Source organism: Rhinolophus sinicus, linkage group LG02 (genome assembly GCF_036562045.2).
Source record: "Rhinolophus sinicus isolate RSC01 linkage group LG02, ASM3656204v1, whole genome shotgun sequence".
In the NCBI taxonomy this organism is placed as follows: domain Eukaryota; kingdom Metazoa; phylum Chordata; class Mammalia; order Chiroptera; family Rhinolophidae; genus Rhinolophus; species Rhinolophus sinicus.
The window spans coordinates 161,247,297-161,272,412 of record NC_133752.1 but is presented as its reverse complement, the minus strand read 5'-3'; the positions used below and the strand labels follow the sequence as shown (position 1 = coordinate 161,272,412).

The following is a 25,116-nucleotide window of genomic DNA, read 5'->3' as shown; positions in this document are numbered from 1 at the left end:
TTCTGATTTACACCACAGTGTTAAAATAGCCTTCCAGTTCAGCAGGAAGATTTATCATAAACGTTTCTACAGAAAAGTGTATGGGTGCATTTAAAACGCTACTGGCTAAAATGGACAATTGAAAGATACATGTGGCTGCAGTCATTACCATTGAAACAGTGAGGCCAATTTGAAGAGCTTTCAGTAGTAGAAGCTCAATGTGATGCTATAGAAATACAGATGTGAGTAAACACACAAAAACAGGTGCAAATAATAGCCAAAACTTTTCAATAACAGAAAGGCCTAGAATGGTTGCAGAAATGCTTTCTCTGGTTGTGGATATGTTGGGTAGTTAATATTGAAGTGTAAACTAGCCAAGTTACAATTGCTGTGGGAACTGTAACTGAAATTTGACCTTTGATATATTTACATGTTCAACACTAACATTGCATTAATAAGCTTTTGCATTTACCAGGTGTTTGTAAGTGTCTTTGTTTTAGGCTTTGAAGGAGAGTAAGTAACTTGAGAAGATTGTTCAGGAGGAATAAAGCAAAAAGCTTGATGCCATTCACAATCTCATCTACTCCTCACATCTTAATTTACTTCTGCGGAATCAGTTTGCGACAATACATTTTTGAGGCTAGCTAATGAATTCCCATATAGAGACTACTCCTTTAAAGTAAACAGTGGACTCTTATTTATCTGAAACTCAGTTGCCTGGCTATTTGTGTTTGTTGATTAGGACGTTGGCTAAGGCCTCCAAGCAGGTAAATTTCCTGTGGTTTGTCAAAAAGCAAGAGGAGAATAGCCATGGCCCAGTGAGTAGCCATGTGTGAAAATAACCGTCATTAATTTTCTCACTTTCTCTAGTGCATCAAATTCCAAAATGGGTGAATGAATGCACCACAGTACTTCTCACCATTGTCGCATTATTGCTCCTCACAAATTAAATCATTTAAACTCTCTTGTATGATTATGCAAATTTGAATATTCTGCATAAATATGAACTATCAGGCACATGAAGTTTTCAGAGTACCAAACCCAAAAGACCTAAAGGGACTAACTTGGAAAAAAAGGGGTTAACATTTTTTAAGAACTTCCTCTGTGCAGGACTATGATGGATGCTATACGTATGCAATCTCATTTAATCCTCACAAGGTTCTCCATGAAACAGATGAGGTTGGCCAAGTTTCCCTATAGTTAGTAACTGGTGGAGCCAGTATTTGGACCTAGTTCTGGATAATTCCAAAACCCCAATGTTCTTTAAAAACCATGTATGTATTTACAGATTTCTAGTTCAGCAAATAATATGTGTTATATGTTTATCAAATAGTTCAAAGTTTCCATAAAATGTTGCATTTGTGCATGAAATACCAAAGTCAACTAATACATATAAATTTACTTAGAGTGAGGTCCAGTAAATGAGCATCAGCTTTTATAACAATTAGCAAAGCATAAGGATCTGGTCAACATGAAATTGAAAAATGAAAGTGGAAATTATAAGGCAAAGGAGAGTCAAAATGAAGTCCTTGGTTCCTTCAGTGCCACCCTTTTCCCATTATATACATATCCACAAGTTAGTGCCTATATTGCAGATATCAAGAGGTTTTTGTTTTGTTTTGTTTTAATTTGATAGCAAAGGAGCTAAGATTCTGATATTTCTAGTTATGCAACTTTCAACCTTAGCATTTACAGCAGGGGGTAAAAAGGGAACTGTACATTGCCTTTTAAAGTACATGCCTTTTAAACAGTAGTGTTTTAATAGACAATACAATGGAGCCAGGTTATTCTGGTTGTAATACAAAAGCTTAGCACATCTATTTTCTCTTGCCTGTTCTATTTAAGTCAATTACTGCCCCCTGTAGGCATTCAAGTTTGCTTCCCATAAAGTAGAACAGTTTCTTCAAATGGAGTTGTATTATTTCCTAGAGAAATAAAGGTGTGTTTCCATATGATAAATGGAAGCAAAAAGAGAAGGTGTAGTAAGTAGTCTGTTGGGGTTACCAAATTCCAAAGACTAGTCTTCCACTTCCAAGGTTCTGAAATTCAGTCTTGGCATCATGTTAGCATTGACTAGGTTCAATGGAATGGATTGCCAGTATATGAGCTCACAAGAAATTGATGTATAAACTAGAATCCCAGTTTATTAAGTTTCTGTTGGATGCAAATTTCTTCCTAGGTACTAAAGTTATTGTGTCTTCACTGCGAGGGACCCTCTTTCCAGTATGGTGACTGGGTGTTAGGGCCAGTCCACAGAGTTGGGATGGATCCCCTTGCAAAATTTGGTTTGTGTTTCCAAACTGATGAAAACACACACACACACACACACACACACCCCAAGAGGGTATGGAAATTTTTTTCTTCCCATAATTGAGGCTCTGGGGAGAGCAGGACAAACCTCTTAAGCCGAACTGAAAATGGCTTGAAAGAGCTGTGAGAGGAGGAAAGAAGACTGGGTCTGAGTTTTTATGGTGGTTAGAGGATAGGGCTGGGGTGAGGGTTGTAACACATGATTTGAATTTACTGCTGGTGACCAAGCTCCTGGGTTTCTTATCAGCTTCCCCAGAGGTGGGGCAGAAAGGGTAGTGGGAAGAATAAGGCTTTTCAGTGATCAAAAAATGGATTCAGACTCTTTATTGTACTGGGTCTTCAGATTTGTAATCCAAAGATTGTTTAGTTAACATGGAATTATAGCAAAATGCAGAGAATGTATGGTGGAGTCTAAGTGGAACGTCTATACTACAGCAGCGTTAGCCTCTTGAGAGTCTAGAACACCAGGATTTTACATTTCTACCTTTTGATCAGTGTTGTTGGGGTTGGGGGTGGGGAGGAATACAAATTATTGTTCTTTACTTCTGCTTGTGAGAGTTTTCCCTCAAAACAGTCCTTAATGTTAGAGAATTCAATATGTTTGCTGACCCAGTCTTTCTTACTTTTTAACCTGGGAATCAAAGTGTCTTCTCTGATGATTTCTTCAGATCAGCAAATCTCATCTTTTGCAGGTATAATTAAGCTATTTTAACGCATATTATTCTAAGGAAATTGTACTTTCCACCATCTACAACCACTTTCAAACATTTTTTTTCTAAACTGGCTGATCGTGAATCTTCCTTCTATTTCTTATGAAGTCTCATTTTTCATGTTATTCCAAAACACTGACCCTATTCTACTATATTATCATTTAAAAGGAAAATAATATGTATATTTTTATATACTGGAGACAGCAGAGAAAATTTCTGTAAACTATTTAACACATGAAAAATAAAGTAGCAAAGTGAAGATTAATTCTGAATGACTTTGACCAACTCTTCTATATCTCCACTGAGGAGAGAACAAGAGAATATACTCAAAGAGAAATGGAAAAGATTCAGAATACAGTTGAAAAACATTGGCAAAAATAAGAAACATTTGGAAAGAAGACCCCCTTCTCTAGGGCTTTTTAAAAAAATTTTACAATCTGTTTATAAGAACAAATAGGTTCTGTGATGGAACAGTCTAGATCAGTGGTTCGTAAACCAGTGGTTCGTAAACTAGATTTACAAGAAAATTGGTAAAATTCCTTGGTGGAGAGAAAATTCACATGAAGCAACATTTGTACTTGACCTGTAATGTGTATTATATCATTTATTACTAACTTTATGCTGCATTTCAGATAGTAATCATTCCAAATGGAAAGAATTTGTTTCATAAGTTACTTAGTCCTTACTAAAGCAGTTTCTCATTGTTAGCTGGCTTTGTTCATTTAGAGTCTCCAATTTCCCTCTGAAACTTTGTGTTTTGTAACTTAACTACTACCCCATACTGAAATATAAAATGCATAGTCTTATATTTCTATGAATATGTTGATGATAAAAAAAGAACCCTTAGCCAGACTTACAAGGATCAGATATGCAAATAATCATGGCAGCCTTTGATTGAATGGTTGCCATGTACCAGGCACAGTACAAAGCACTACCTTATTTAATCCTCCAATAGCTTTATGATATGTGTATTAATCCCATTTCATTAATGAGTAAACTGAGGCTTAGAAAGTTAAATAATTTGCCTAAGTATGTATTAAGCACCTCCTGCATGTCTGATACTATAGGGGAAGATACAGATGAAACAAAACAGTGGCTCAGTAAACATTTAAAACAAAGTTTTTTAAATTGCATTTTTAAATGTCTGTTTGAAATTATGAAATGCAGTTTCCAGCCTTATGGTTTAATTATACCCCAAACTAATGATATGGAGAGTTGACTTCTGAAATTGTATGAGTATTCGTTTACATAAAGATGTATTCCATCACAGGCTTTGTTGATGATGGTTAACAAACAAACAGATATACACCGAGATATTTGGACTCAAGACCAAACAAAATCTCAATCTTAATGCAAGACAATTTTTATGAACCAAAAACTCACGTCTCATGTTTGTACATGTATGAAGTGATTGATATAGCTTAATGGTGACATTAAATTTACTTCCAACAGATGTGATATTGATGCCTCCTGATTTATAGCTGTGAACAGCTGTGTACTTTCAAAATAACAATTTGTTTTTTAAAGAAAAAAGAATAGAAGGAAAAACAAAACTATACTTGGAGAGTTTCTTTTGATACTTACTATTTTGAAATATCTTTGTGTAAAGGCAATTATATCTTTTCCCATTCTTTTTTACATTTAAATATTATAGCACCTTTTCTTTAAGGTTTATCACTAGTATCCATAGCTTTGTCATAGAGATCAAAGGCTTTAGAGCATAAATGCTTTGAAGTGATATTCCCCTTTTGTAGATTAAAAAACAAAAAACCTGCAGCATAAAAATGCTACGTCTCTGTGAAATAATGATGCAATCAACTCCCCACTTCCACCTACAGTGTAGAAAAAGCAGAGTAATTTTTAAATCTAAAGATACTTTCTGCGTCGCTGTTATTATTTTCTTTCCTACTTCATCTCCTCCCCACCTTTCCTGATCTTTCGGAGGTATCTGAAGTTCACTAATTTCCTCCTTTTCCTTTCTCTTTGACCTTTGCATTCATCCATCAACTTGACAAACATTTATAATGAGTAGCAGGTGCTGGGCAGGTGCTAAAGATACAAAGATAAAATCATACTCCTGTTCTCAAGGTTCTTAAAGTCTAAAGAAAAAGATACATTTGGAAAGAATTGCAATGGACCTTGGTAAATACCACTGGATTTCTAGGCAGGGCGACTGACCCAGTCTGAGAAGTCCAGCCGGGCCGGTTCAAGAAGCCAAATGTAATGTGCATGACTAAAGGGTATGCATATGTTAGGAGAAGTGGTAAAAGTTGAAAATGGAAAAGCATGCAGAGTCCAGCTCACCTGTTCCTTGTTGTATGCTACAACTGGGAATTCAAACTTTACCATAAAATGCACAAGGCATAAAAACAGAAGAAGCTTCAGCAGAAGAGTGACATGATAGTACACGCATTGTCGAAAGATCCCAACGGAAGCCATGTGGAGGCAGCATGGTTCAGAATGATAGAAAAGATGGCAGGCTATTAGGGGGCATTGAGAGGTCCCACGCAGCCTCACAAGAATGCAGCAGGGACAGATATTGGAAGAGGTTGAAGCAGAATCTCCAGGATTTATCGATTGATCTTCAGTGAAGAATGAGTGAGATGAAGATAATTCTCACATTCTGGCTTGAGTTACCAGGTGGAGGGTAGTGGTGATAGTCAGGATTGGGAATCAATTCATTGTTTTAATATGCTGTGTTTGTGATGCCACTGAATCACCTGAATCAAACTGTGTCAAACCCAGTTAGTATGAATCTAGAGTTCAGGAGAAAACTCTGAGTTGTAGATAATAGAACAAGTTAAGAGCCATCCGGGTGGTGGTTGAAGCCATATGTATGAACGAGGTCGTTAGTAGCTACATTCAAATGAAAACAGTGAAGGGCCTAGGGTGGCACCCAAGGGGAGTATCGCCGTCCTAGTGGTCAAACTGGGGGACTTCTAGGCCATATGGTATTTTTGTGAGGATTAGAGAACACCTTTGCTGCCATCAGCCAGAAAGTGGTCATAATGAATTAACAAATTATTGAAGTCTACAAAGTGAATGATGCCCCGTAGTTGAGCAGAGTACAGCCTCCCCTAATCATGTCTAGTGGCCAGCGGTAAGAAATCAGCTGGGAAGGAGATCAAGAAGTAGCCAGAAATGAAGAAATCAATTGGTGTAAAAATGACGAGAACCGAGTTTCAGGGCAGAAAGAGTGGTCACCACCACCAAGTGTGACTCGGAAGTCAGATAAATGTGGTCTAAAACTTTTCAATGGATAGTTGGTTGATCTTAGCTCTGGATTAGAATGAAATAATGGTACTGGCCAACTTCAAAAGGTCTCAGATAGAAAGAGAATACAAAGCATCGGTCAATTCTCAGAAGCTTCAGTCTCTAGAAAATAGCAGCTATGTCACATAGCTGAATGTTCAAGGAGGCTGCAAACAGGGAGTTAGGGTTCCAGAGCTTATTACTTCTTATTTTCCCTTGTCTTTAAAAAAGTTACAACAACAACAACAACAACAACGGTATTTTAGTTTTCTGACTTGTGGCTACCAGATGCTCATTATAAAGTGCTTTGGAAAAAAATCAATTCTGATTCTTTGATGACAGTATCTCCCAGAAGTAGAGCATAATAAAGATGCAGTTTCTTAAATCATGCTTCCCTTACATTTATTCTCTAATACTTGTCATCACTGAGAAGCTTGTTTCATGAGAGTGCATCCTCACCCAATGACGATGGTCCTAGACAACCTGTTTCCCTGACTTTTCCCCCAAGAATTGGGTGACAATCACCAAAGGATCCAGCAATCCTCATCCATGGGCAGAATTGGATTAAATGCTTATCTTTCATTATGTTTTATGTCATGGGTCACAGTGACATATAGCTTTCTTGAACTTTTTCAGATGGTTGCAATATTCCTACAAGGTTCAATACTCAACAGTTAAGACAATGAAGACATTATATTCCAAAAGTGACACTGAAGTTTACCTAATACAAATTCTTGCCTCATCAGAACTAATATTGACTGAGAAACTGTGCTGAATTCCCTAAACTATGGCTTGTATTCAACCTGGCAAAAGGACTCAGACCTGAGAGATGTACCCACAGCACTATGAAGCATGCAGCTTTTCCAAAAAGCTCCTTTTTTGGCTGCCATAAATAAAATAATGGGTTGGTGCCTTTGACCCCTTTCAGGCAATCAAAAGTATTTATTGACCCCTAACTAAATGGAAGGCACAATGGGATTCAGCTCTCATTGTTTCCTCCTCTAATTGGGGAATTACCACATATACACATTTAAGGAAGGGAAAGAACAGTGAAAGTGCTAGATAAGAATAAAAGAAGATCATAACATGAAATGACATAAGACAATGATTATATGCTAAAAGGCTGATGTAAACTATAACTGCAGTGGGATGGGTGGAGGGAGGAGACATGTCTGAGTCCCAGAGGAGCCTGGGCTGGTATCACGGATGAAATAGGATACGATGTGGACCTTAGATAGGCCACTGGTTCTCAGCCTTCCCTAGACACGGGCACCATCTTGAGAAGTTTCAAAGAAAGCCAAGTTAGATATCGTGGACAGGCATAAAAGAGAAGTGGGGGGAGGGGGTTCTGTGAGAAGGAGAATAAAAAGGTTTAAAGAAACAAAGCCTGTTTGGTTACAGTAAAAATTTAGTGTAGGAGGAGAAAACAAGAGAAGACAGAAAAGTCAGGATGCATCGGATTTGTAAATAGCCTTGTGTGCCAGGCATTTTGGAAACGTTATTTGGCTCAGTATAATGGGGCATATTTAGCTACAACATCTGATTTTTACAGCTGGAGAACGACATTGGAATTCCTCTATATCTCATGACTCCTCGCTTCCCAGTTCCACCCCTTGCTTGGAAGCCTAAGTTTGGCAGAAATTAAGCATAGACGCAGGCTAGTATTCACCAGCTCCTCATTTTCTCAGATACAGGATCCTGACTGTTGCTATGAGGAGATGGTGATTTGTACAGAAGTACAACTGCTGCATAGAAGCCCCCTGAGTAATAGACAGAAGGGGGCTCCACTGAGGCAGCAAAACTAGTGTCCCCAGCAGAGTAACCCGGTCTCCCTGGGTTCATCCTGATTACCTATAATGAGGGAACTCTGCACTGGCATCTCCTGAATTACACCGATGCTTTCATTATGGCTTCGATCTACTTTGGTTTGTTTTGGTGTCTCTGCGTCTTTCTTTTTCATTTCCTTGTTTGGAGAGCAGGCCTGGGTAAAGTTTCAATCATATCATGGCTAATACTGGGCTGACACAAGTTCAATGTATGGGTGGATGGATGGATAGATAGATAGATAATAGATGGAAAGGCAGACAGATAGATTATTCTGAAGAAGGCAACCTAACTAGAAGGAAATGGCATTTATAGCAGGCATTTCATAAGATTCTTTGCAGATAAAATTCTGTTAGATCTTAAAAGAAGATAAATTTTACACCACCACACGAATTCAGGAACTTGGACATAGCACATTAACCATAAGTCTCTGTTTATTTATATACTAACTTATTTCAAGTAAGTCGGTGTTTTAGCATTACACGTACTGCCTCTCAACTGACCAGAAGTTTAGCATTCCCTGACTGGACGAGAGCTTTGATCAGGGTCACAACCTGTATGTGAGGAGAAAAAAAAAATTCTGGAGCAACTAAAATTGTCTTCCTGCACTTCTCCTTTTGACCTGAAATTTAAAGACTGGACACTCTGGTGCCCTCCACAGAATGCCTCACTTTCTGCCATCTATTTTCACATATCTACTCATCACTGAACAGCTGCAAACAGACAGGGAAGTCTTTTGCCCAAACTTCAGTGATGAGGGAACTTGAGCTGCACTGACTCAGTCCGTTGACATAGGAGAAATAGGCCTTATAGGAAGCCATGAGTCAAAGAATGTTTCCTCTGAGCGTGTGTGTGTGTGTGTGTGTGTGGCCTTTGTTGATAGGATGTGGCTTGTAGCTATGCAAGTATCATAATTGTTATCTAGTTTACTCTTCATTTACATTTCTACTATCAGAGTTTACTATAATAAAAGGTGTGTACTATGTCAGTTTCTTAAGGAGAAATGCAATCATCTATTACTCAGGTATTAGGAAATATTTATTGAGAACTTAGGAAACATTTATTGAGAACTCTGGTCTCAAGCTAAATGCTAGAGAGAAGGAAGAAAAAAACCTGTCTTAGCCAGACAAAATGATAAAATATGAGCCAATTAGAGAGTAAATGAATACTAGAGTGAGAGATTCTTATAACAGCTGCAGGACATGTTCTGAAAATGAAATGATCACATGCTCTGATGTGTTGATCTGAAACATGGGATTGGACTAATTAATGGGATTTAATTTCTGAGTAGTGGGAGAAAAAAAGAACAAAATATGGGAGCATGTTCCAATGAGCAAAACCATGGGAGAATGTTCCAATGGCCAAATGCAACCTTGGTGTGACAAAATAGAGTGTGGGGAAAGCAATCTGCTTTAGGTGGATTAGTCCGGAGACGATTAGGTACTCGGAATGCTCTCGAAGGGAGAAGAGGCTAGCCAGAACACAGGCTTGGAGGCTGCTGCAGAAATTCAGGCAGGAGGTCATTTGGACCTGCCCTGAGGTCAAAGCACTGCCCAAGAAAAAGAGGATCCAAGAGGAATTTCATGGAAGAGTTCAAAGCTCATACATTGTTTCTAATTAAAGATAAACATTAGAGATCACGTAGTTTAATGAAACACAAAATTTTTCCTCTGGTGTCAGTGTTTTCAGCAAAGATTTTTGTCTTTAGAAATGCTTTTGACTTTACAAGTGTATTCCTTTTAAGGCTTCTCTCATTTTCTTTTTCCCATCTCTGAGGTAGATTAAGTCAATCATCAGTGTATCTATTTTGAGGGTAGACTAGCTTGGGCTCCAAGTCATCTAGAATTTATGCAGTGCAGAAAGTGATGCCTTCCTTTAGGACAAAAACCTTTTATTAATAATAGTTTACGAAGGCCATGTTGAATCAGTAGTGAGAGTGGTGATTTCACCACCACAGACACTGGGAAGAAGTCAGTCCTGATGGTAGAAAACTGGAAATTAGTGTGGCTAGGCAGGCTGGGTAGAAGTGAATAATGTAGGCCTGCCTCCTTGCCACTAGTTTCTGATCCCCTGAAGTTCATGTTTAAGTTTTGACCCCAATACCTAAGAATGTGACTGTATTTGGAAACAGGGCCATTACTAGTTAAGAGGAGGTCACTAATTCAACATAACCGGTGTTTTTTGTGAAAAGGGAAAATTTGAACATAGAGATACACACACACAGGGAGAAAACTGTGTGAAGAGTGGAGCTATGCTGTCACAAGCCAAGGTACTACCAGAAGCAAGGAGAGAGGCCTGGAATAGATCTTTCCCTAACATCTTAAGGGGGAACACGGCCTTGCCACCACCTTGATTTTGGACTTCTGTCCTCCAGAACTGGGAGACAATCCATTTCCATTATTCCAAGTTTGCAATACTTGGTTACAACAGCCCTGGGACACTAATACAATGAGTAATAGACCAATGAGTGCAACAAGATAATATAAACTACATTATAACACAAATAAAATAAACTTAAGATCTTTCTCTCAACATCACTGTTGATTAAGACCATTATGAAAGAAAACCTTTTGATAGAATCAAAGATTTCAAAAAGATAAACAAATCCAGTGTTGTCCTGTATCTCTCTAACTCGCATCATTAATTAATAGACTTTCATGTCTGGGAAGAATAATCATGTCATCTGTCTCAGTTGTCCATTGGATATTTGAGTATCTTCAACCATGTCTCAGCAAAGTGGTTTTCCCACCTCTGCTTGGGTATATCTGCTAACTCCTGAGGCAACCTACTCTATCTTTAGTAGCTCTGATGATTAAAATATGATTTCTTATATTAAACTGAACTCTTATCTATCTATAGTTTTCACCCATTTATTGTAGTTCAGTTTCTTAAAGCTAGAAAGAACAAATTTAATTCCCTTTTACACATCAGTCCTTTCAATGTTTGACAGCTATCATGCCCTTCTAAGTTATTTGTTTTCTAAACTAGCCCTTGAGTTCTTTCAACTATTAGTCATATGACACAGTTTTTTAGTTTTTTAACCACTATGATTAGCTCCATGAAATATTTCAGTTTATTGTATCTATTTGAGAGTGGAACATGCAAATTTCGGTTATGGTCACAACAGTACAGATTAGCATAGAATTAAATATAATATTTTTCTAGATACTGGCCTTCAATAAATGCAACCTAAGATTACATTAGCTTTGGGGGGAATCAGTGTTCTGTAATATTGTAAAATGAACTAAAATCTCTTAATCATTTTTCCCACTAGATAAGCTACAAGATGAGAGGCTCTGGCTTGTCTATCAAGTACTATAAGTAGCCTGGCACAAAATAGGAGCTGATAAATCATTTAATGAATGGATGGATATATATATATATCTCCATCCGTTCATTAAATGATATGTATATATGTATATATGTGTGTGTATATATATATGTATATGTATATATGTATATGTGTGTGTATATATATATATATATATATATATATATATATATTCATCCATCCCTCCTGAACTTGCATAGTTTCTTTTTTTTAATTCCAAGGAGAGAATTTTATTTATTGTACTTCATTTTGTTAAATTCAACTAGCTCGTACCTTCAAGACTGTCAAATATCCTACCAGTCATCATATATTTTCCAGGCAGCAAATATCTTCCTTGTGTTTACAAATTGTTTTTTCCCCACACTCCAGTAACTTTAATGAAAATAGTAATTTTAAGACTTGGTTTATATCTCTTCTTCAACGAAGACTTGCTCTATATTCCAGACAAGTACTTAAACCCTCTGCTTTCTCCATCTGTAAAATGGTGTTAATATAATATGTATTGTGTGTGTGAATTTAGCAGATTATATATGCATGTATGGATGTATGCATATTTATAGATGACTACATCATCAGGATTTTGATACTGATAAAACAGCCATATTTAGTCCTTTGTTAGTAGTTATAATGTAGTGATTTATGAGATCAGTTGTGTGCCTATATGTATATAAACCCAAATTATAACTTTATGGAAAGAAAGAAATAATGTGAGCTGTAATCAATTTCCATTTTCCTGATGAACTATTCAATCTCCTAAAATAATTGAGCCGATCTCTTGTGCTAGATTCTCTATATATTAAATTAAGAAAAAATTTTCTTCTTGACTCACAGGGATATTAAAGGACTGATGAGATATGTTTATAAAGCACCATACAAATTACAGGAAAACTCATTTTGACAGTATCTTGATGGAGAGACGAATACTCTATATACTAAGAAAAACCAGTGTTTCAGATTCAATAGTTTTTCACAAGAAATATTTTGAATATCTTGAATTCTCTATTTGACATGCTTTGGCTCTGTTAGTTGCTTTATTGTAAAATTAATTTAATTATACTCATTTTTAATGAGGAAATGTTTTGTTAGTTTTCTCTTTTTAAATGAAACATGAACGAATCTTCAGTTTTCCATTTAAATGTCAATCAAATATTCTAAAACAAAACATAAAAACAGATGGTCCAAAAGGTTTTATTTAGTGGCATATAATGAAACCACATTAATCAACTAAGAGTACGTACAGCCCGTATAATGATAATGAACACTGTTTCATGGGGTTTCCATTTTGCCTTTGTCAGGAGAGCTACTAAGCTTAGTGGTGTAAGAAAGATGCTAGTATGATTTTTTTTTTAATCTCCTAATGGAAAATCCAAATTTTATGTTGGGATATGAAATTCTCTGTAAATTACTCAAAGGACATAGAAATGAAAAGTTACTCATACATAGTCATGTGGTAGCCCATTACTATAGCACATGCTTAAGTGGTTGTATATTTTCGAATACTATAGGACTCCCTGCCCCAAATTATTTAACATGGTGCCTGTGGCCATAGGCTATTTTCAGGCAAATCCAATTTCAAATATTCTGTTCCATTATTTTTATAAGAATATTCTTATTTTATGAACCAGAATAAAGGTCAGACATATTTTTTCACTTAATATATTGACATTTTTTTCATATTATTGATTTTTTAATAATGTCAATTTTTTTAATAACGTCATACTATTTAGCTCCATGGCTAAACTAATTTTGTTCCTCTCCTATTGTCAGATATTTGTTTTCAGGGTTTTCTCCCCCTATTATCAGCAATGCAATGATGAACAAGGATACAATTTTATTCAGGAAAATAGAAAACTATAGAGCATGGAACCAGCCTTCACATGTTCTGGGAAATACAGACAACATAAAAAGCTTAAATGATATTGGGGGAAGCTTAGAGGTATAAAAAATGAAAAAGTGAGCACCAGGAAGGGAGGGAGACTATCAAAGATATAATTTACCTGGAAAATTTCCCAGAAACATCCTTCTATGTATTTGCTCGGACGGTACCCCTGGCTCTAACAGAAATGTGGAGGACCTATCATCAGGACTTCATTTGTTCTCACTAGAAAATATACTTTAACTACAAATCTGTGGTTGACCTATTCTCTGTATTAGTGATATCTTGGTTAACCACATTTTAAATATGTAGTAGTTAGAAATTGCCGAAGTACATTATTGAGAATAAATACATGTACATGCTCATTGAGATGCTACCAATAAAACTATAGGAATCTGAACCTGAAACTATATAAGGCAATTCCTTAAAAATCTGCCTTTTCTTTGCAAAGGTAGTCAATAAAAACTTGTTTATAAAAAGGACCAAAAAAAAATCTGTCTTTTACTTCTCCTCTGCCGTAAAAGCAAAACAAATGTGTTCTTTTGAGAAAAAAAATATTGCTAAATCTAGTGCCCGTTTCCAATCTTTATTCTTGCTGACTTGCCTATCCGTTTGCCACTGATCACTATTATCTTTGGCAGTTCCACTGCATGATTGTGACCTCTTCTATCCCTGGGTTTTATTTCACTTCTCTAGTTGCTCCTTCTCTGACCATTTTTCATCTATTATATGTAGGTTTACTCAGGATGCTATCTTTATCTCCCTTCTCTTCAGTCTTCTTTCACCATCATTTGACAAAGTTATTCATTTATATTCTATTCCATATGCAGATAACCCAAACATTTGTGATCAGCCCTCATCTGTTTCCAGATCTCCAAGAAGGATGAATAAAAAAAAATGACACCTAGGAAATTGTAAAAAAAAAAAAAAAAATAGAGAGAAAAATCTTAAAAGCAGCTATAAGGGGGGAGAGGTTACATTCAGAAAAACTACAGTAAGAATGATGACTGACTTCTCAGAAACAATGAAAATCAGAAAATATTGGAATGATATTAAAATGCTGAAAATAAAACCTGCCAATTTAGAATTCTATATCCAAAGTAGGTACTACTATTACCTACCTCATATGGCTTATATGAGAATTAAATGTGTTGCTATTATAAGCCACTTAGGACAGTATCTGGTCTATAAATCTAAAGAAGTGTTTGTTACATGAAATAAAAATTGTATGGCAGTTGGGATTGTAAATTGCTACAGTCTCTCTTGGAAAAATTGATGCCTAAATTAAATGGGATGGGGAGAGGTACTTGGTTAGTTATCAAGTGTTACCACGGTAGCCTTTCTAAATTTAAATTTATCCACTAATACGACCCAATTTAGAATGCTAGTGGTACTGTATTAGTTATTTTAGAGCTCTAGACAATAGGCTCCATCATTATACATAAGGCTCATCCATGGATTAGTAATACCAACTGTTTTAGAACAAAATCTTTTAGCAGAACCGCCTGGATACTGACACTTTGTTACAAGTGAAATCTAGGAAATTTGATCAATGTCAGAGGATGATGAAAATGTTTGTAATATTTATACTGTGATGACTATTTGTTAGGCACTTCCTTGATTCATATAAATTAACCCCTTTAATCCTCCCTACAATTTTGCGAGGGAAGTACTATTATTACCCTTATCCCAAGATTGCAGACAAAGAAAATGAAGCACATAGCAGTTATAAAACTTATCTAAAGTTACTAAAGTAAAATATGTCAGGGTTGTGAATGGAGCCTAAGCAACATGGTTTTTGAGATGGTGTTCTTAACCACTGTGCTTTCCTGCATCTATAAAATCTCTTTCCTTTCCTTTCTCCAAGCAGATACATAGAACTGGGTAAAGGAGAAGTAGAAGTATATTTGTGGAAGTCTAAATAGTTTGGGTTATTCTTCACCCTCAAAACTCTTTATATGTACTACCTAGCATAGTGCTTAATACATAGCAGGTCATCAGCAATTTTTGTTGTTGGGTAAATAAATGATTGAATGAATTACAAGATGATACTCAGTTCCTGATCACTAACAAGATAATCAAGTTATGTTTCTCAAACTCTGTGTGTGCCAAGGGCTCCAATGACAACATTTTAAGAGCAGAAGATATTGTCTGTATTTCATAATACACAGGTGATTGCAGCTGTCCACAGGTCCTTCCAATGTCAGCTTGAGGTGAGCTGGCCTCAAGCACATAGATATAATATCATGTTGCCCCGAAAATAAGACCGAGTCTTACATTAAGTTTTGCTCCAAAAGACGCCTTAGGGCTTATGTTCAGGGGATGTCCTCTTGAAAAATCATGCTAGGGCTTATTTTCCAGTCAGGTCTTATTTTCGGGCAAACACAGTAGTGTGACGAACCTTTCTTCCCTAGACAAAAGAGCTCCCCTGATGAAAGGTTGCTGATTGTGGAATTCTGTGGGAGCCGTTCCTATCGCTCTTTCGACCTGAGTTAGATTCTTCTGCCACATTTCCTGTTCAGCTCTTCTTATTCATACGTTCTTGTCCTAGAGAAACCTAAAACCAGAGAAATAAGATGAAAAGGTAAGAGAAAAACAAGCAATCAATGAAGTCCCAGATGTTGCTAAAGCTATTAGTGGGAATGACAAGGTAAATGAGTATTGAGGTGAGAGACTGGTCTTTTTAACTCATTTTCACTTTTCCTTGGTCTTCACCATAGCTCATCAGAACTCATTTATCCTAAGAAATCAATGACTAATTTCCTGTGAAGTGAAATCAATAAATCTGCAATGTTCTACGTTGCTTAAAAATGAGTGCTTAGTTCACCTTGTGCTGTGAAGTACAGGACAAATAATTGTTGCAACTTATTTAAATGTTTGAATGAAGAAAAATTGCTTTTCACTATGACTGCATGATATGAGATGCTGAACTTTTTGTGGAGGTGGGGTATTGGGTGATGAGGAGTGAGGTGGTTGTTGCCAGTCTCTGAAATTTAATTCTGCCTTGAGTTTGTGTGTAACCAAACGTCATTTTCACACATGTGGTACAGATTTATAGTCTAAGTGTTTTCATGTGGGATTCAAATATGATTACAATAAAAGAGAACTTGAGAGCTCCAGGGAAGAATACAATATTTCAATGGCATTTGATCATCTTATTGAATTTGCCTGGAATAATCAATTAAAAATGGAATTTAATTTTCATACTCAGAGGTTATTCATTCCAGCTCATGCCTGACAATAGGGGTGTGTGTGTGTGTTTTCATTAAATAACTCCAAAGTGCTCAGAAGGCTGATTGTTCTATTTTGTTGGGTATGGGAGTATTAGAATGGAATCTTCATCCCATAAATATTTCACCTCTTTTTATTTCAGCTGGCTTCTCCATGAGACACGTTCAAATCCTATACATACCAGAGTAGTGATTTATTAGACTCAAGCAGTAATTTTAAAAGATATCTATGGTATAGTTAAATTGCGAAGTGGAATTAGTGCAATAGCATGAAAGATGTATGATTCTATGGACTAACTGAAGGGTCACCAAGTGAGTACTTAATAGCCTCATGTCCTTTTTTGACGCTAAGGAATATGAAAATAACATTTATTAAGATGTAGTTAGTTAACTTTGCAAATAAAAATCTTTGGGGCAAGTTGCTTAGCCTCTTTAAGCCTCTTTTTTCTCATCCATCATTGTGTCGGCTTCACAGTATTGCTATAAATATTAAATGGATTAGTTTAATACATATGTAGCCCTTAGCAGAAGACCTAGGACAAAAAGCCTTAGCTATCATTGTTATTGTTATTATTGTTGATCAAAGTTTACAGTTACAGGACAGCTATCCAATAAGAGCAGGACAAATGCTGACATGAAAACTGTAGATAACAGCAGAAGTTAATGAAGGCAAACATATTGTTCCTAGAGTGGAGCTGCCAGGGGTTTGCTCATTATCACATTAGTAGTACATCTTCAGGCACCTTAAGACCGCACCTTGTTTTACTTATAAAAATGATGGTAGGTTCCCTTATTTCCAAACTGAATTGCAGCATGTGGAGGTGAAGGAGCGTGCTCTTTACCTGAGAGAATACTTAAACAAGGGCATCTTGTTGTTTCATGTGAAGAAAACAGGCCCTGGAGGTAGAGTTCCTGGGTTTAAATTCCTACTCTTCTTCTGTTATTGGACTTGCACAAGTTACTTAAGCTCCCTGAGTTGAGAGTCCTCGTTGTTACCTCCTGAAATTATTGTAAGGATTATGTGAGAAAATAATTGCGTGGTACTTGGGACATTTGTCTGCAACGTAGTAAGTGCTCAGTAAATATTAGCAACACTTTTCATTTCTTTTGTTGGTCGATAGTTGTACTGAGAAGTATTACAAGGTAAACTAAAGCATATGGAAAATGTTAAGGGTATATTTGAGCAAAAAATGATCAGAGTTGGGCAGTGCCAAACCGGAAGTGGTTAGAAGCCCTCCACAGGCAGGAGCTAAGGGAAAGACTGATAAAGAAGAGGCGGAAATAAAACAAGCAAATTATTTGATTGTCTATAGCTTAAGTAATTGCATTATTTGGGAAAGCCTAGTTGGTTGTTTGTGATTGTTTGTACTTAAGTTTCAATTTCTTAACTTTGAAGTATTCAAGCTTAGATTTTGGTTTGCTTATGTAGGGTACTAAGGCATTAAAGCAATCTTCTCTAATAGCCTCCTTGTTTAACAATTTTAACAGAAGTTAGGTATCATTCTGGTTTTACTATATAGTTTCTTCCATTAGTTAAGTTGACTCAGAGTAAAGGAATTGGGAAAAAGGGAAATTAGAAGTCTTGGTTCCAAAACCTATAGTCAAACCTCTGTACTTGCTTCATTTATTAATTCAGTAGCATAGAATCTGAAAATTGTCTTCAGATTTAAACTGTTGCTCTTTTCACTTCTAGTAGTGCAGGTTCACAAAGTACTGGGACAAGGTCTTTGTTTCTAATATAACTGTCAGAAGTTAATTAGCAAAAGTTCATATGCAAATTTTGCTCTGGGAAAAGGTTTAAGCTCTAAATCTATTTTCCAAACTATTTTGGAAACACAAACATATTTATAATGGTGAGTTTCTTCCAAATGAAATTCTAATCCATCCCAAATCATTTTGATTTAGTATTGTGGGGCAGATATATTATCTTTTGTCCCTCTTTCCTGGGCGTTTGGATGTATATCTAATTTTCACACTTTATTCATTCCACTTTGAAATCATTTTAGTCCTAGTCCCATCCTGGTTTAGAGCCAGTGTGTGGAGCCTCTAAGTTCCTCTAAGCATATATTTTAAACAATGAGAACACTATTAAATCTGTCAGAGCAAAATGGTGCCATTTGGGAAGATGTGAAGAAAACTTGGTGGAGCACCATAAAAAAGTATAATGAGGTGGCTTATTTGAAAGAACATACAACATACTTAATATTTTTAAAATGTATTTTACTTAGAATTAAAAAAAAATAAGATTAGAAAATAAAATTCAAAGCAAATGTCATTTTCCCCCTTTATAAGGGGATTTATTTTCTACCTTGGTGAGGAATGAGAGATCACTTAAAGTATGGAGGTGCCTCAATTTCTGCAGGGCACCCCGTGTGCTGTAATTGTTATATTTCTGATGTTTGTCGACAGATTTGGCCCTTTGGTTGCTAAGAGCTAGGAAAACATTTAGTTTAAGGCATTTGATTTGGCAATATTAAAGAATTTACATAAAATTTTTGAGAAGGGGTTTTAAATTAAAGAAAATAGAAACATTATAATGAAGATCTCGGAAATAAAACAGTGTCAGTATAAATGGATAATATACAAATAGTTTATCCATTATCCCTGAAACAGTGGTTTCTTATTATCTACTTAACTCCTGACAGTTAACATGCATTCTTCCTTCCATCTTTCTAGGGTTAATGAACAATTTTAAATTGTAATTTTAAATCATGGGTAAGAAATAGGTCCCTTTTCATTATATTTCTTTAAATTATGGGTAAAAAGTAGGCCCCTTTTCTTCTCTGTTGAGCAGCTACTCTATGTACTTTTAAAAGATTTGTATTAAAACATAGCTGACATACAATATTACATTAGTGTCAGGTGTGCACCATAGTTATTCAACATTTAAATACTGTGTTTTCCCGAAAATAAGAACTAGCCGGACAATCAGCTCTAATGCATATTTTGGAGCAAAAATTAATATAAAACCCAGTCTTATATTATATATGTTATGTAAGATCCAGTCTTATATTGCAGTAAAATAAGACCGGCTTTTATTTTAAGAGTTTTCAATTACAGTTGACATTCAATATTAACTTATATTAATTTCAGGTATACAGCATAGTGGTTTGACATTTATATAATTTACGAAGTTATCCCCCTTACTAGTCTAGAACCCAGCTGGCACTATGCATAGTTATTACTATATTATTGACTATATTCCTTATGCTTTACTTTACATCTGCATGATTATCTATCTTATAACTACCAATTTGTACTTCTTAATTCCTTCACCTTTTTCACCCTGCCCCCAACCTTCTCCTACCTGACAACCACCAGCTTGTTTCCTGCATCTATAAGTCTGTTTCTGTTTTGTTGGTTCATTTATTTTGTTTCTTAGATTCCACATATAATGCGACCATGTAGTATTTGTCCTTCTCTGCCTGACTTATTTCACTTAGCATAATACATTCCATTTCCAAGCCGCAGTCCCTCCGTTGGAGCCCAGGGTGAGTGCCTGGGAGCAAGAGACTATGCATGGGCCCTGAAAGAGGAATGCCTGGGTTTTCAGCTTCCTTCCATCTCACCCAGATGGACAGAATCCCCATTGATTTTCAAAGCCAGATGTTATGGGCGCTCCTCTTCCTGGCCCTGGTGCTTCAGGCTGGGGAACCCAGTGTGGGCGTGATACCCCTTGCCCTTCATAGGGGAACTCTGCCTCAGAAATATCCCTCCTGATTCTCGCCTGACACACACAGGTGGGGGGCCGGCCTGCTTCTCATCTCCGCCCCTCCTACTAGTCTCCACCTGGCTTCTTCTTTATCTTTTCAGTTATAGGACTTCTGTGCAGCTAGACTTCAGATGGTTCTCCAAGTTGAATGTTCTATAATTTGGTTGCAATTTTAATGTAGTTATGGGAGGAGCCATGCGTAGCGTTTTCCTACTCCGCCATCTTGACCAGAACCCAGATTCTCTATGTATTTATTATATTTGCCCCAAGGTTTTCTGCCTTACCGTTTTGCCAGTTTGTCTTTCATACAGGGATATTACAACTAATGGTTTCCAGGAAGTTTTATTCAGGAAGATTGCTTTATTAAGCAATCAATTTTTCACAAATGCTATGAAATAAGAAATTTTAGTATCAGTCAAGGAAGCATCTGAAAAAGCACCATCCTCTTAACTGCAGAAAAAATTTCTTTTCCTGAGAATTTTTAAGTGGTGTTTAGTTTCTCAGGGCAGTTAACATATGCCCTGTCCTAGACTTAGCATTAGGACAGAATAATAGCCACAAGCCACGTATATTTCATTGATATACTTTGCTAAGGCTTTCATTTTGATTTTTTTTAAATAAAGAGTAGTTTTTAAACTTTGTTATTGTTACTAACCTAATTTACCTTCTCAGCAAAACAGTCTAATAGAACTACATTTCAATCTTTCATATTGGTTGTTTTGTTTCCAAATGAAACAAAAAATAATCAGGATTTTGAATTGTAAAATATTCGGGTGATGTCATTGTTTTTTTTGTTTGTTTGTTTTCTGAAAAATGGCACTGCCTTTCTTAAGATTACATTTACTTTCAAGGTTTAAATTTTAAACAAGCCATTATTTTTAATACTATTATTTTTAAGTAGTCATAAAACTTTATTTGAGAAACTTGCTATAAAATTATTTTTGTATTGATTCATTTCATTTTTTCGCATCATACTTTGGTAGAAAATCATAATCTTCCTGAAGTGTGAATATCCTTGACTGGCATCTGCAGCATCTTAGGGTCTTTGAAAGAATGTCTTTATCTTGGGCATAAGAACAACACAGGGACTATTAAGGGATTTTTTTTTTCTTCTTCATTTGCAGAAACTCAGCAATATTCTTTCTGTAGTTACTCAGTTTTGACATTCTTTGCAGTTAGGTCAACAATGCTTGTTTCTAAAAGCATTTTTATCCATGATAGACTGTATTCTGAAGCCCGTCTTCCCCACTGAGTATGGCATGCTGAGCTTCTGTTTGAGCTTTACCTGTTGCATCAGAATTGGTATATTTTCAAGTTGCAGTCTGTTTTTAATTTTTCTAATGAAGACACAAAATAAAATAAGGTGTGAAGTTCCTGAAAGGTAGCTGATACATTTTAATAGGTTCATATGAAAAACTCAGATGTGAGGCTTGGAAATCTGATTTTGAAATAATCTGCCCGGGTGGTCCAGACAGGCATCACTATTCTAGCAATCCCATCTTAAATTCATGATGTACCTGCTGACAGTTTCATCTCTCCATATAAAGAAAATACAGTGAAAACCAAAGGATTCCTGAACAACAAAAAGAAATTAGTTAGTGAAGTAAAGATGTCAGAAACTTTTTGAAAAGACCATACCCATTTGTTCCATTGATTCATTCATTCCAAAAAATCTTTATTGAGCGCCTACCAACTGACTTTCAGGCTTATACAACAGAGTGATTTCCTCCAAGAATACAGAAGGGAAAAAAAGCTGGAGTTAGAACCAGTCTTTAGGGAAAAGATCATAAGAGCATGGTGCCTCTGTGCTATCCAAGTGGAGTGTCAAGTAAGCAATTATGCACCATGGCCTAAAGCTCAAGGGTGAGGCCTAGGCAGGCGAGAGTAACTTGTGGGAGATATTCCAAAGCATAAAGGAAGGATAGTTTTGAGTAGAGTAGGCTGATAATGCAAGAAAAGGAAGGGATAATCAATCATATAGCTCTCAAAGAAGACTGGAGGAGGTGGAATGCAAACACAAGTACTGGGATGAGCCCTAAATACAAAGAGAGGCAGCTTTTCCTCTATGGAGAAGGATGGGTGCAGATACAAGTAGATTCATTTGTATGCTTCGTTCATTCAACAAAGCCTATCATGTGCCACACATTGCTCAAACTGCTGGGGACTCAGAGATTTAAAAACCCTCCCCATCAAGGATCTCTCGGTCAAGTAGATGAGATTATACAGTTGTAGGAACAGAATAGAGTTCATGACAGCGATGGGAACACTGGGCATGGTTAGATGCACACCCTGAAACTTTGGGAACATAGAATTTCAAAAGTTCGAGAAGAGATGGGTATGATATTATGACCTATGACGCTGAAAAAGAGCATATTTCAGGGGCTGGGAATCTGAATCCAAGAATTTGGATTTTACAATTTATCCCTGGGAAGAGACAAATGCTGTTTTCAATATAAGGTCCTAGGATTGAATTAATTGTTTGCAATTCTAGGCTAAGATTTCTCCAAAGACCTTATATCGCCAACTTTCTCCTTGAAAACTGGAACAAAAGCTTCAGCATGTGCATGTCATCAAGCTTCCAACACTCTCCAGAGATCTGTACTGACCCTGAAGCAGCTTCGGGCTGGTTTCATTCTTTCCACCTTTGGGTAATGTCCAAATTGCAAACCTCTCCAGTCATCTGTCCTCCCCCATACTCTCATCTCCACATTCCTTTGTGCTTTCTTCCCTTCTCATGGTTTTTTTCTTCCTATTGCGTCGTTCCCTCCTAATCTTTCTATATTAGTGGAAGCCCTCTACATCTCTTATCGCCTTACTTTAACTGAAATTTGAATGTCCTACTAAGAGCTATCTCCAATAGTTTGTTCTTTCTTTCCCATGGTCAGGAGGGTGTACAGCATTCGCTTAGGGCCTAAACATTATAGCTCCAGACATCTTTCTTGTAGGCCACGCAACCTGATTATTATTCTACCTAGTATCACTGCCATCCTACAACATCTTGGTTATTCCTCCATATTTTTTCACAGCTTAGGCATCTACGTCACCATCTTTCTCTTCACTCAAAAATTTTCTACATCAATGTAGATGACCCAAAAAATACACCCATTCCCATCAATCCTCCATGAGCTGTTCAATCCCAATGGTCTTCAGGACAGGTCCTCACTGACAACTATTCCAATGGCTACATCATGGACCGTGTCACCCAGAGCTGCTTCACGTCTGGAAGCCTGACTTTCAATAGCTCGCTCTCTGAAAACAACCTGTTATTTAAAAATTGGAGTCTTCAGTATTGTCATCACTATACTTATTCTTTGACACCAACGAGTGCTCCAAATGACCCTCCTCCATTTTCTCCCGATCTGTCAGTCCTCCCCACCCCTCCCAGATCCATTTCCATCCTTAACTGGCCTAGACTACACAATTTTTAATCATTCTCCTACACCAGTTTTTAAACACAAACTCAATTCTTTACCTTTTATACTTTACCTCCAGAATCCAAATCATGGAAAAAAACTCTAATGTCCAGCTTCTCTGCACTAACTCATGCACTGCCAAGTACAGCAGTGGAAAATTGTGCACATGTGCAGATCGCTACCTCCTTCACGCCTTCACCATCCTCCTTAGCCCTCTAAACCCTCAATTTCCCATGCCATTTTCAGCACCTGATTTCCCTTTCTATTTAAAAGAAAATAGGAGCCTTAAGATAGGAACTCTTTCAATTTATCTTCTCATATATAGATTGTATAATCTGTTAGCTTTCTTATTTCCCCCCTTACCAACCACATATCTGCATGCATTTTTTCTGTATTTACACCAAATTAGTATATATCTCTCCTGTGAAATGCTAATTCATAAACTCGGCTCAGGATGGCATTTGCATTTCTCTCTTCCCTTTTTGGAACTTCTCTCTATCAATGTTCTATTGTATCTAAACAGTAGGAAAGATGTTCTTAGAGAAGCTGGGTAAGATTGATAGACTAGAATGAAAATAAAGATCCTGAGGCAGGACGACAGAATAAGAAGTTATTGGAATTTTTTAAGTGCAAATTAGAAAATCTCACCATATTTGCTCGGTAGTACATGCTGAGAATGCAGTTTTAGCCGCTTTGTGTGTTGTGGAAATGTACCTTATGCCTCTCTCAGTATTTTTCCACAAGTCATTCACTTGAAAGTTGGCTATTATGGAGGCACTTCCTGAAGTGTGTGGTCAAAGAAAAAGTACACTGAGTCCAGTATGGTAAGAAAGTAAGTCTATAGTCAATATACATGTACTAATGTTTGGGCTTTTTTCTCTTAAGATAAACCTGGAAGCCATGCCAGAACATTTCACCACATGGTACCTTTTCCAAGTGTGCCCTGGCCCACGTACCAATCGGTCCCACCAGCATTGCTGGGCATCTACAACACACAAAGCATTGTGCTGCACCACACGCTGTGCCTGGCTCTGGGGAGGGAATGTGGTGGGTGATGGAAACAAATGAGACAAGGGTTGTATTTTTTTTTTCGTTTCAGGAAATAAAGTGCTGCCTGTCAGTACCAGGCTGCTTTTCCAGTAATTTCAGTAAATTCTAGGTTGGGTTAAAAAGATAGGAAATCTTCTTTTGTGGAATCAATCAACTGATTGAGAGACATGGCTAGTAGAGCAGATGTACCTTTGTTACTAAAGCTTTAATGATCAGAAAGAATTGCCCTTAGCCTCTTGAAATACCCAATTATACCCTGAACCAAAGGCTTATAGTCTCCTGATCAGCTCTCATTCTGAATTCTTGCTCCCACTGGATTCTTCACAACTGGGCTAATTTGCTCTCCTCCACCCGCCCCCGCCCCCATCATGGCTGCTCTTTCTATACCGCTTCCCTATGGCAGACACTGCTCCCTTTACCAAGAGTACC

General features: G+C 36.8%; 1 protein-coding gene across 2 annotated transcripts in view; it reads left to right on the top strand.

Annotated features, from left to right (window-relative positions):
* The window catches only part of FAR2 (fatty acyl-CoA reductase 2), a 135,276-nt gene that overhangs the window by 37,054 nt on the left and 73,106 nt on the right, over positions 1-25,116 (top strand). The window lies entirely within an intron of this gene.